Source organism: Asparagus officinalis, chromosome 7, assembly GCF_001876935.1.
Source record: "Asparagus officinalis chromosome 7, Aspof.V1, whole genome shotgun sequence".
NCBI classification, from domain to species: domain Eukaryota; kingdom Viridiplantae; phylum Streptophyta; class Magnoliopsida; order Asparagales; family Asparagaceae; genus Asparagus; species Asparagus officinalis.
The window spans coordinates 69,948,761-69,961,621 of NC_033800.1; positions in this window are offsets into that span (position 1 = coordinate 69,948,761).

A 12,861-nucleotide genomic window follows, 5' to 3' on the forward strand; every position below is an offset into this window, starting at 1 on the left:
TTTGGATGTATACCTCTTGAAGTTTTTATCCAAGCAAGAGTTGAATAAAAATGAAGCTGGATGTAGTAATTGGTAGTGGAATCTTTTGGCGGTTTTCTTTTGGTGCATGTTAGCAGGTGATTTTGTTCTTGCTAACGTGCACCCCCGCCTTGTTTGATATGGCAAAAAAAGAGGAATAATTGCAAAAGGATACTTGAGATTGGTATTAGATCATCAAATGTGAGCTTAAAATCTCCTGTTGATCAATCTGATTCTAGTTTTTTGGAAAACGATGATGTTTTCAACTCAGAGGAGGAGATCATAGGGTCAACTGGACCAAAAGGAGAGAAGAAGAAGAAGTTGATGGCGGAGATTTTGAGCTCTGCTGCTCCTCAAGTTTAGATCTACAATCAATGGAATGGAGTTCAAAATAGAAATCAAATTAAAGTTCAAAGTTCGTAGGCTGGAGCTGTTTGCTCTCCTAGGACTTCTTGGGCGGATGAGGTTGAATCGGGTGAAGAATCATCTACTCAGCTTCGATCTTCAAATTCGGTAAGGAATATTGGATTTAAAGGATCTTTTTCAAATCTTGATGTTGTTTTTGTCTCTACTTCTTTGATTCCTGTTGAAAAGAATGTTGATGGAAGTAGACCTCCTTCTCTAAGATATGATCCTATTATTGAGCCAATCTTGAATGTTGATGGTTCTTATCCTGGAAAATCTGATCCTGCTAGATCTCATAGATCAATTCCTAGGATTGTTGTGTCTAATTTGGACTCTGCTACTGTTTCATTTGAGGAAAATGAACCTGTAGTGATTTAAGAAAGTAGGGTTCATCTAAAAATTTCTTTTCCAGGATTTGTAAACTCAGAATTCCCTCCATTAGAATCTAATAAGAATCCAGATGTTTATGTTCATGTTAATAATGGTAGAAAGAATTAGATTAATCTTTTTGCTGATAATAGAAAATCAGGGAGTGGTATGGATCTGAATTATGTTTCACTGGCTGATAAAGATGCATTGACCTTCGAAAATGATGAATGGAATGAAGGAGCTTCCCATTGGCAATCATCCCTTGTTGGTCAAATTATAGGGCTTAATGTTAAATTCAAAGCCATGGAAACTTTTGTTCAAAAAGTATGGGCTCAACCAGCAATTCCAGAAGTCTGTCTTCTCAGAGTTGGAATTTACCTTTTCAAGTTTAAAAACAATGAAGATATGAGTGCTATCCTTGAGAATAGACCCTGATTTTTTGGGTCTAGACCTTTTATCTTAAATCCCTGGAAAATTGATGAAGATATTGATAGAATTAAGGATAACATCTATCCTATGTGGATACAGTTACCTGGACTGAAACTGAATCTGTGGAATGCTAAGTGCATTAGCAAAATTGTAAGTGTCATTGGAAGGCCCATTACCACTGATAAGCTTACAGCTAATAAATAGAGATTAGCCTATGCAAGGGTCCTTGTAGAAGTATAATTGCCCACACCTTTGCCTGATAAAATTTCTATTCAAGGGCCAAATGGAAAAAAAAATTCTCAGAAGGTTAACTATGAATTTAAGCCAAGATGGTGTGATTTTTGTAAAGTAGTGGGTCATGATTCAGTATATTGCAAGAGACAACCTAGAATCCAAAGATGGATACCAAAACAAAATTTAATTGCTCCTTTGAAGGATGACAAAGATTCAGAGAATGTTGTAAGACTCTCAGGAAAAGGGGGTATTACTCTAGCTTCTATGGCTCAAGTTGAGCTAAACAATGTTGTTCACAATGAGGAAAATGCCCAGGAAGTGCTTGGAGCATCAGAGGTTAATAATGTGCACAATCAAGGGTGCTCAGAGGTTCACCATAGAAATCTTGATCAGGCAGGGTGTGATACACACAGTCCAACAGTGGAGTATGTTGAAAATAATATTTCTGTTGATAATGGGGCAAATCAGCTTAAAATGTTTAGTGCTAGGGATAATTTTCCAGGTTCTGAACTAGTGCATATGGGGCATGTTCTAAATTCTAGAAACAAAAGTGGGGATGTGAATATTAGAAATCTCAATGCTGGATAATGTTGCAAATTTCATGGGCCTCCTGTGCATGTTGTGCATGCTAAAAATTCAGAAGCTGAATCTGGGGTTGTTACTTCAGGGGCAAAGTCAGATTTCTGTGTTTGTGGTAAAAATCTTGGTCCTGAACATGTGCATGTGGTGCATGTTCAGGTTCTAGGAGCTGATACTAGTCAATCCATCAACTCCCCCCATATGAACAAATCCTGGTCACTTGTTCAAAACAAAAAAAGTAGTGAAGCATCTGAAATCAAAAAAATATTTCACATCTTTGGAATTCTTGGACATTGACCCCTCTACTTTGGATAGAGGGTTTGTCAATAAATAAATTTCTTAGAGTTTACAGGGTGATAGATGCACTAGTTTGTTCCATGCTATTACAAAAGCAAACCGACACAGTAACAGGATTTTAGTTCTGTATAATGACAGAGGTGATAGGATAACTGATGAGGATGGAATTATTAATGAATTGGTTTCTTTCTATAGGAATCTTATGGGAACTGTTGTTGATTCTTCACCTCTGGATATTAATGTTATAAAGTCTGGGCCATGTCTCTCTGATGCTCAAGCCAATGAGTTATCTAATCCAGTCACTAATGAAGAAATTAAAACTGCTATTTTCTCCATGCCAGATAACAAATCACCAGGTCTTGATGGATTTTGTGTGGCATTTTTCAAATCTACTTGGGAAATTATTGGAGATGAAGTCACTTTGGCAATAAAAGACTTCTTCAGGATAGGTAAACTCTTGGGAGTGGTAAACTCTACTTCAATTACTCTAATCCCCAAAGTGAAATGTCCAAGAACCTCTTCAAATTTCATGCCTAATTCTTGTTACAACTATATATATAAATTCATCACAAAAACTTTAGCAAACAGGATTAAAATGTACTTGGACACTTGGTGAATGAAGCTCAATGTGCTTTTGTTAATGGGAGATTAATCTCAAGTAACATCATTCTTGTTCATGAATTGGTCAAGAATTATAACAGGAAGAATATTTTCCCAAGGATCATGCTGAAAGTGGATATTAGGAAGGCTTTTGTTACAATTAGTTGGAAATTTCTATCAGACATGCTTAAAGGGCTGGGGTTTCCAATTGAAATGATAAGTTGGATAATGGCTTGTATCACTTCTCCTAAATATTCTATCTCTCTTAATGATTCCCTTCGTGATTACTTTAAAGGTGAATGTGGACGTAGACAAGGAGATCCTCTTTCCCCCTACTTGTTCATCCTGGGCATGGATCTACCTATATAGGAGCTTGGATCTTTTGAAGAATGATAAATCTTTTAAATATCATCCTAAATGTGCCAAGTTGAGGGTCTCGCACCTTATTTTTACTGATGACTTACTACTATTCTCCAAGGGAGATCTGAATTTAGTGTCTAAGTTGCACAAGTGCCTCAGGGAATTCAACAATGTTTCAGGCTTAGAAGCTAATGTTGATAAGAGCTCTATTTTTTATGAAGGGGTGGATGATAATATCAAGTCCTCCATTCATAATATGTTGGGATTCCCTAAAGGTAATTTGCTTGTTAACTACTTAGGGGTTCCTCTCATTTCAAAAAGATTGTCTTACATGGATTGTAATCCTCTCTTCACAAGGATTACAGATCAATTCAAAAAATGGTTGAAGGTCAGGAACCTCTCATATGCATGTAGATTGCAAGTAATCAAGAGTGTGATTCTTGGAATCCAAATTTTCTGGACTTCTAGTTATTGTTTGGGTCAAAAGTCACTGTTTTCATTGTCTCGAATCTATTACAACTTTGGTCGTTACAATAAACTCAAATAAACGAGAAAAAGTTGATCTTTATATAAGATCTCTTTATACAGTGAAAATACTAAAAAGTACAACTCTTGTCAAACAGCGCAACAGACGTTTATCACTCGCTGCTTGCGTGGAAACTTTGCCTGTGCCGAGGACGTTAATATCCGTGGAACGTCGTGAATCTGATCCGGTTAACAGATTGATGATCAAATCTCTTGCTTCATGAAGGAAGTAATCACTGCAGTGGTAATCTCGACCAAGCGAGATTACGGCTCTTCTCGAGATTTAAGACCAAGCTTAAATCCGGAGAAATGGGGGAACGGGTCTCAGATCTCTCGAACTCCACTCTTTATGCACAGGAGATCGCCAAGATCTGCTAACCCTCGCTATAAATTCATGGCTCCACTCTCCAATTTGGCAGCACCTCTCCTTCTTGATCTTTTGCCTTGTGAAATAAGCCCCTAGGCTTGTATTTATAGGCTTCGGTTGGGGGGTTTTCTGATAAGAACGATGGATTTGGCCTTATCCTCAGTTGACAACCGCCTAACCATGTGTAGAGATGATATCAAGGTAGTTGGGAACCTCTGGAACAGAAAAAATCTCGTGAAAACCCATCAAAAACCATCAAAATGCGTTTTCAGATGAAATTTGCCGAACCAGGTTCAAACGAACCGAACCGGGTACGAACCGGCACGAACTACCACTTGGTGGCTCGGCCTTGGCCGAGCCAGTTCGCGCCACCTTGGGTATTTTGACTCTAACTCTCTTGTATGATCTCGAAATAAGGTGATTCAAGATGCGTTAGAAAGCTGACGAAGAGACCTACAACTTTTATCTTTTTGAGTTTCTCCAGAATCAAATCATATCATAGCTGAAATGTCAGTTCTTTGTGCGAGCCATCAAATGGTGGCTCGGCACTGTGCAAGCTAGTTCAAACGTTCTCGGGCATTTTGGCTCTAACCCTCTCATCCGATCTCAGAATGAGGTGATTTAAGATGCTTTAGAAAGATGGAGAAGAGATCTACAACTTCCAATAGCCGAGCCACATATGGTATGTGCGAGTCACACATGGTGTTTTGTTCAATTGGTGGCTCGGCACGGGGGGAGCCAGTTCGTACATCCTCGCGTATTTTGGCTCTAACTCTCTCGTCCGATATCGAAATGAGGTGATTCAAGATACATTGGAAAGCTAGAGATATACAACTTCCAATAGCCGATCCACACATGGTATGTGCGAGTCACACATGGTGTTTCATCCATTTTGGGCAAAACACAACTCCTAGCTAGGTTGTTTTGCCATTTCATGTGTTACGTTGACTCGTACGCTTCACCGATTCGCATCATACATTTCGTTAATTTGGAGGTGACCGGTGAACATGTTGGATACTTAGAGCTAGCTGTTGAGCGTACAAGCCATTCGGAGTTGGCTGATGAGCGCGCGGTCCACTTGGAGGTGGCTGATGAGCGTGCGGGCCACTTAGAGGTGGCCGGTGAACACGCGGGCCACTTGGTTTGCTATTTTGGTGGCTGATTAGCATGCGAGCCACTTGGTGGTGGCCGGTGAGCATGCGGGTCACCTGGCGTTGGCCGTTCTGGTGGTTCGTCACCACGTCATCAATGTTTCGCCGATTCGCTTCATGCGCTTGTCGGCATCAGATGATCCTCTTTAACTCGGACAATCCCCTTCGACTTAGATAATGATGTTCATCGTCTTCTCTTTGTCTCGAGCTATGTGCGGACACCTATAGGCATTTTTAGACGCCTACAGCTATATCTTACCTATCACTATTTTGAAGAAAATAGATGAATTATGCAAAATGTTCTTGTGGGGCAAAACTGATCAAGCTTTTAAGACTCCATTGGTCTCATGGGAGAAGGTGTGCATGAATAAAAAGCATGGAGGTCTGGGAATTTTTTCTACACAAAGGTGGAATGTTGCTTCAGCACTTAGGTGTATCTAGCACATACGCACAAACAGGGAATCTTTGTGGATAAAATGGGTTCATGGGACCTATTTAAGGCAAAGAGATATATGGTAAGTTAAATCCAAAACGGGGGATTCATGGATGTAGAAGCAATTGAACAAGACTAGAGATAAAGCAATAGACATGTGTGGAGGTGCTGAAAACCTGAAAATATTCATCAATTCATGTCACAGCTGTGCAAAACTCAAACTTTCAACTCTGTATAATGCAATTTCCCCTACTTCTCAAAAGGTATCATGGTACAATATGGTGTGGGGGGGGTTTAATGTTCCCAAGCATTCTTTTATGAGCTGGTTAGTCCTACAAGACAGAATCCTTACTCAAGATAGGCTCCTTAGAAGAGGGGTGATTGATGCAAACAACTGTTATCTCTGTGCAAGAGCAGATTGCGAGTCTAGGAATCATTTATTTTTTGAGGGTGCTTATTCAAGTAAAGTGTGGAATAGCATTATGAATTGGTTGGAGTTTAACTGGAGGTCATGTAACTGGCAGCAAATAATCCATTGGTTCTTTGTCAGGTTACGAGGGAAGGGTCTCAAACAAAATTTGAAAAGGTTGGCTTTAAATGCAACTATATATAACATATGGAGGGAGCGCAATGTAAGGATTTTTCATAGTAAAGCTAGGTTTCCAGTGCAATTGGTCAGGGAGATAAAAACTGAAGTTTGGATTGTAATTCTTAATAAGCCAGGAATTGATGGAAGCATGCAGCACATTGCTGTGAATAGTGTGCAGTTTTTTTTTTTTTTTTTGGCTTGTAGAGTTTTTGACATTGAGAGAGTAATCTCAGTTCTTAACTGAGCTATCTTGATGTATATAACTTCATATTTTAGTTGATGAATAATAAAATTTATTTACCAAAAAAAAGAGTTGAGCAAATCAAGTGTAATATTAGTTGCATGTGATTTGAGTCATCTAAAATTAATGACAATTAAGATTTAAGAATATGAGCTTATCCTCAAGAGATACAATTTCACCTGTGAGTCTTCATAAAGAAAATTGAGCACGTCTCACTTAATACATTCATCAAGTAAAATTAGTACGCCACTGAAAATTGCTTTTTTTTTTGTCAATGAAAATTTTTATTTCACTCACCAAAATGTAATGTTTATGTACATCAAGTCACTCAGAAAACTGAGATATCAAAACCAAAACTAAAGAAGGATATACAATAAAACTAACATCAAAACTGTCAGGACACTGCTACAAATAGAGAAGTTATTGATAGGTTTCATCCGCCACTGAAAATTGTTGTGATGCTTACACTGTTTTAACATAACACAAACGTATAAATGTATGTCAAAACCTACAAAATCATGACTCTCAACGTTTTGTCGTATTTATGATCATATTCAAGCTATTTGATTTCAAATCTCGTATAAAAAAGCGGATTCATGAACTCATATTTTTTGGTGTGAACATATTTGATATTATGTGGCAATCCCACTTTCACTACCAATTATTTAACCTCTTATTTGATTAATTTGACCTAGATAAATTCAAATCTCACTCTTTGTAATCCCTTTCTAATTAAATTACTATTTTATAGATATGGTTAACTCATTATAAGATTCTTTGTAATATACATTGCTTGTTGGTATTTCAACGTGTTAAAAACTATGTTAAAAGTTGTCATCAGCTTCTATCATCACTCGGATATATTTTCTTAACCTATAATTTGCAGTGGGGACTATAAAAAAAGGTAGGCAATAATTATGAAATATTTGGAAGGCATGATCAGAATGAAATGAAATGATAAGGATATGACATGCATTTTGATGTAACTCAATGAATTGATAGAAAATGTGAGTAAAGTATCTACTCAAAAGTAACTAACACAAAAAAACATTTAGATTGAATATGAATATAAAGTTCAAGTAGGCCCTTCATGTTAAATCCTAAGATTATAAATTTTAAAATAAGAGAATCACTGCTTAACAGCAGTTCACCAATCATTTTGTTTTGAGTGCCATCTTTTCAATGCTTCCACTCTCTCTCTCATGCATAAAATATACAAGTGATATATATATATATACCGATATATATTATTAATAAAGGAAACATAAAAAATAACCCTTATATATTATATATCATAAACAGGATATAATTACTTACTCACTAACTTATACATAAATCATTATAGTAATATCCTAACTAACTATTATACGCACTAGCACCAATCTCACTACTCTTAATTATAGACGCAAGAGAGAACACCTGCCACCGGTGCCAAAAAACTGGTCATTAGTGACTGCCTGTTAGTTTATTTCATCCTATTACCAGGTTTCTTATATGTCCCAAACATTCTAAATGCACCCACTCTGTAATCTGTGTCTCGCAATAGCATATCTACAAGTAATAGCGACCAGTTAGTGAAAGCGCGTTCGGTTGAAGCGACCTATCACCCCTCCCAATCGACCCGGTCCAATCCTAAACCTCCTTGTGAATGTAGGTGCACAAGAATATATGCCCATCATCCAGTAGGCCTTAATTCCTCCTCAGAAGCAACTTAAGGTACCAAAGTTCTTATTTTTCTTCATATAATATATATGATGAAATATGGCTATGCTTAGCTTACAAGCATAAATTTTGTCGCTAGTTAAGGAGCGCTGGGCACATCTCCGTCCACTCATTCAAATGAGAGACCTACATTTCACATGGTTTGAGCTAGCTGCATGGCGGACTATACAACGTAATTTGAGGCTCAAATGAAGCTATGATGGGCCCGATTATACCACACGCTCAAAAACTATCCACTCACAACCTCCTTTTTGTGCCTTGGTACCAAGCATACCCACTCTCTCTCTGCTCTCTCTCTCTTCTAATCGGTATACTTCAATAAGAAGAATGCATATATATATTATATATATATTATTATAAACATAAAACATCCAACCCTGAATTTACTATATTATATACGTATATATAGTATATAGCCTATTATATATAAGATTAATCTATTATCCTTAACCAAGGAGGGGGATTCCCTCCTTGACAATGATGTGACACAATGATTCAACTCACCATGTCATAGAGGAGAGAGAATAAAGTAGGACAGAGAATTTACATGGCTGCAGAATTGGAGTCGTCACATCAATTGTTACTGGTAAGGTACAAATCCCCTACCTTCATACCGCGAGAAAACTCAGCTATAGTTCTAGTATATATATTTATATATATATATATATATATATATATATTAGTATATGTTCAGCATATAGTTTAACCTGAGTCCATTACCGGGCATATCAGTAGGTGTATCCCAGTTAGATAGTTACATGCATATTTATAGTCATTATTATCAACTTTATATTGGATATCACATACTCGGTATACTACACCATATACCAACCCCAGATACATATCATACTATTACCTAGTGATATTACATAAATCAAAAATGCCACCCTATATATATACCGATACACCCCATCAGCATACACAGCACAGCGAACAAGCACATTCACAAAACCACCAACAGACACACCAACACACATCCAATTATTATAGGGAAAACTAAGTCTATAATAACCATATCCTACATATATCATATGAATCTAGGATAACCATACCCTACCCAAATCTATATCGTACCTATATTATATATTATTAAGGATTCATTAGTTATCCTTAACAAGGAGGGGGATTACCCTGCCATTCCGACAATGATAGATGGACACAATCCTCACCATGCTAAAGAGAGAGCAATAAAGTAGGAGGGAGAATTTTACATAGGTTCATGGCAGAATTTGTCACATCATTTTGCTTACGGAGCGAAATATCCCCTCCTTGCTCAAGGATACTCATACATATATGCAAAAACGCTAGTATATAGTCCCCATATCTTACATTATCTAGACTCCAATAGTCAGTAATAATATACTATATGCCTCCCAATTAACTATATATATATATATATAATATATTAGAATATAGCGATATATATATATTATATATATATATATAATAGCTGTAAAGTTGATTCAGTAAACCCCTGGATATATTTAGTCCAGGAATACATAACACCAATACCACATATCCATCACCACACGGAACAGAGACAGGGAAAACTTATGTCCAATATCATGATTCTCATAGTATCATGGACTCAGTATAAATCACAAAAGATAAGTTTATGAAATATACCCTATATCATATATATATATATTAATAGGCCAGTATCATATGTCAAGAGGGGATTCCGTCCTTGCACAATGCATTGTGGCACAATCCTCACATGAATAAAGTAGGATGAGAGAATTTCACATGGCTGAGCAGCATTGTGCCACGTCATTGCTCAATGCAGGGTTAATCCCCTCCTTAACTATATTGATACTCGATAATCTCGAGTATAATGAGGCATCAAGATTCGAACGAATAGATCCAGATAAGGGAATTACTATGTTGCCTATGGGATGATATTATTAAATTACGTATGGTATTATAAATTGTAATAGTGAGTACTATATATACTATATATAATATCCTATAAAGTAAACCTAAACATAAACTAATATGTAGCCTGAATAGTATATGAGGTGGCAGAGTATATAGTGATATATTATATATATATGTCATAATATTATAATAAATATGGCGATTATATATACTATATAGTATCTCTACGTAGAAATCCATAATAAGTGGGACTAAATAGTAAAATATGATCAGTAATGCTCAATATACCCAACCTTATACCATGTTTTTTTGTTAATCCGAACAGGCAACATTCTGTCTATTTTCATACTGTCTCTCTCCTTCCTACATCGTCGGTCACAATTTTATTTCATTTCCAAAACTATACGTGTCATATTACTATCTATTATGTGATTGTTTTGTATAGAGTGGAGTAGAATTAGCATGCCATGATTTTAACGCTATCTTATACTCAATACTGATTCTGTTCCAAACAAATTGGATTAACAATAACTAAGCATACAATGACTCCAAAATAAATAATTCATCTATTATATTGCACACTACTCTCAGCCATTATACATTCTTCCATGGTAACATATTGTATATGGTTCTTGTAGAACCGAATAACCCAATCATCTAGTCACAGTATAACCACCGTACACTCATTTGAGCACTTTCCATCTGTATACTGGTTCACGACATCTCTGAACCATCATTACCGCCCTATCAACATCTTCTTCTTGATTCCTGAGGTTAGATAATAACACTAGTGGCAATCTCAATTTACACATGAAAGTTCTCCACTCCTCGAAATGCGTATGTTTTTCTGCAACTCAGGTCGAACTTTTTCCTGCTTCTCGTCATATTCGAGTACGTTATAATACTCAAATGACCTTTGGCAGATAGAAATGGTCCAATAAGCCGTGTTAATTGACTTTGTACTAATCTCACATAAGTCGTCCTCCATCTCAGCAAAAGAATTTTAGTCTTATGCGAGATGTTCCATACTAAATAGTAACTTCGCTCATCTTAATGTTACATTCTTGTAGTCCCTGACCTTCTTCAGATCTTATAGATCTCCGATCTGACATCTGTAGTGTAATTTTTCCCCACGGTTGTCGTCCTCAATGCATTGATCAACCGAAAATAATATCTCATTGTGTGATGGGTTGTTTTGTATGCTGTATTGTCATCAGGTTCATATTTCCTCCATAAAACCTGCCATGACTACTATTGGCTATGATATACTATGAGTGCACTAGGAGCCCGGTTCATATCCTGGGACACGCAACTGAATTTCGAAATTCTGATACACCCTATTAGGCAAAGGCTTGTCGTTTCATGTTTAACCTGCATATTCCTTATCTTGAGTAACCGAATAATACAGCGGCTGTAAACTTCTTGCAGTTGCAGACATTCGACAATCTTGATCTACTGAAGTTCTCGAGGAATTGCGAGTGACTTGGTGATGAAGCTCTCGATGTTCTTTAAGTTTCAATTCATGCTTCATTTGGTAATTTTTCGGCAACAACTCTTAGGAGCTCGTATTAGAGGGGGGGTATTATTTCTGCCCGTATGTATTGCCTGCACCAACATGTGTCCAATGTCATTGAATTGGAAGGAGAGTGGCTGGAACTCTCCATGTTCGAGTGGAATGCTTCTGTTGCAAACGGAGTCTTTTTTGTTTCCCGTATCAGCCGGCTTTCGGGACTAGAACCCCACTCTTGGGGGCTGCTTCCTCAACTTCTCTGAACATTTCTGGCCGTTAGTCTCTTCAAGTAAGCTCTTTTCCAGACCGGAGTGCCAGGTTATCCCCCGGGGTATGGGCCAGGACTTATCCTTCTTCCTCTTCGAATCTGTAAGGTCGTTTGAGGTGCGTCATCGTTCTCAGCTAACGAGGGGCCTAATCATTGTTGGGACTTAGCCTTGTTCTCTCCCTTCTTTCTTAGACGAGGTATTCGTCCACTGTTGGTCACCCACTAATCAGGATGACCCACATGATTTTCTCTTGGGAGGTTGTGAAGAGGTACCAACCCCTGTCCTTCTGATTGCTTAATCGGTGTTTTTCAGCGTGCATCTCTCTTTATGGACGGGAAATTACCCTCTTACAGCCAGCTACAGGGTAACGTCACCGAACTGGACCGCAATCAGGTTAGTGGATACAGTCTTCTGCTCGGCCTCAGAGTAAGTACTTAGCATTTCACCAAAATTTCTTGTGCAAGATGTCCTTGTAACACATAGCATTTTCTGGTAGGATGGTCCCAAGAACCTGTGATTATAGCGACAGTAATTGGGTTCATCTACCTTCCCTGCTTCATCTCTGCGAGTATTTCCTGATTTCAGGTGAGTTTGCAATTTATTGTTCTTCCGAATAGCTGACAGAGTCCACATGCCTTCTTCTTTGAACGAGTACTGCTCTGGGTGCTCTTTGTTGATTGGGCTCTTGCTTGCTAGTTGGGCGGTGTGTTACCTTGCGTGTTAGCAGCTGCTAGAGTCTCTTTTCCCTTAGACCGCTGCAGTGTTCTATGCCGTTGTTGCCTGCCGGTTTGAGTCGTGTGGCTCTTCTGCAGCTTGATCCGAGCGACAATCTCTTCAGTGTCTCTCCTTGCGAAACTAGTTTCGGAGCCGACATTCTGCTACTCC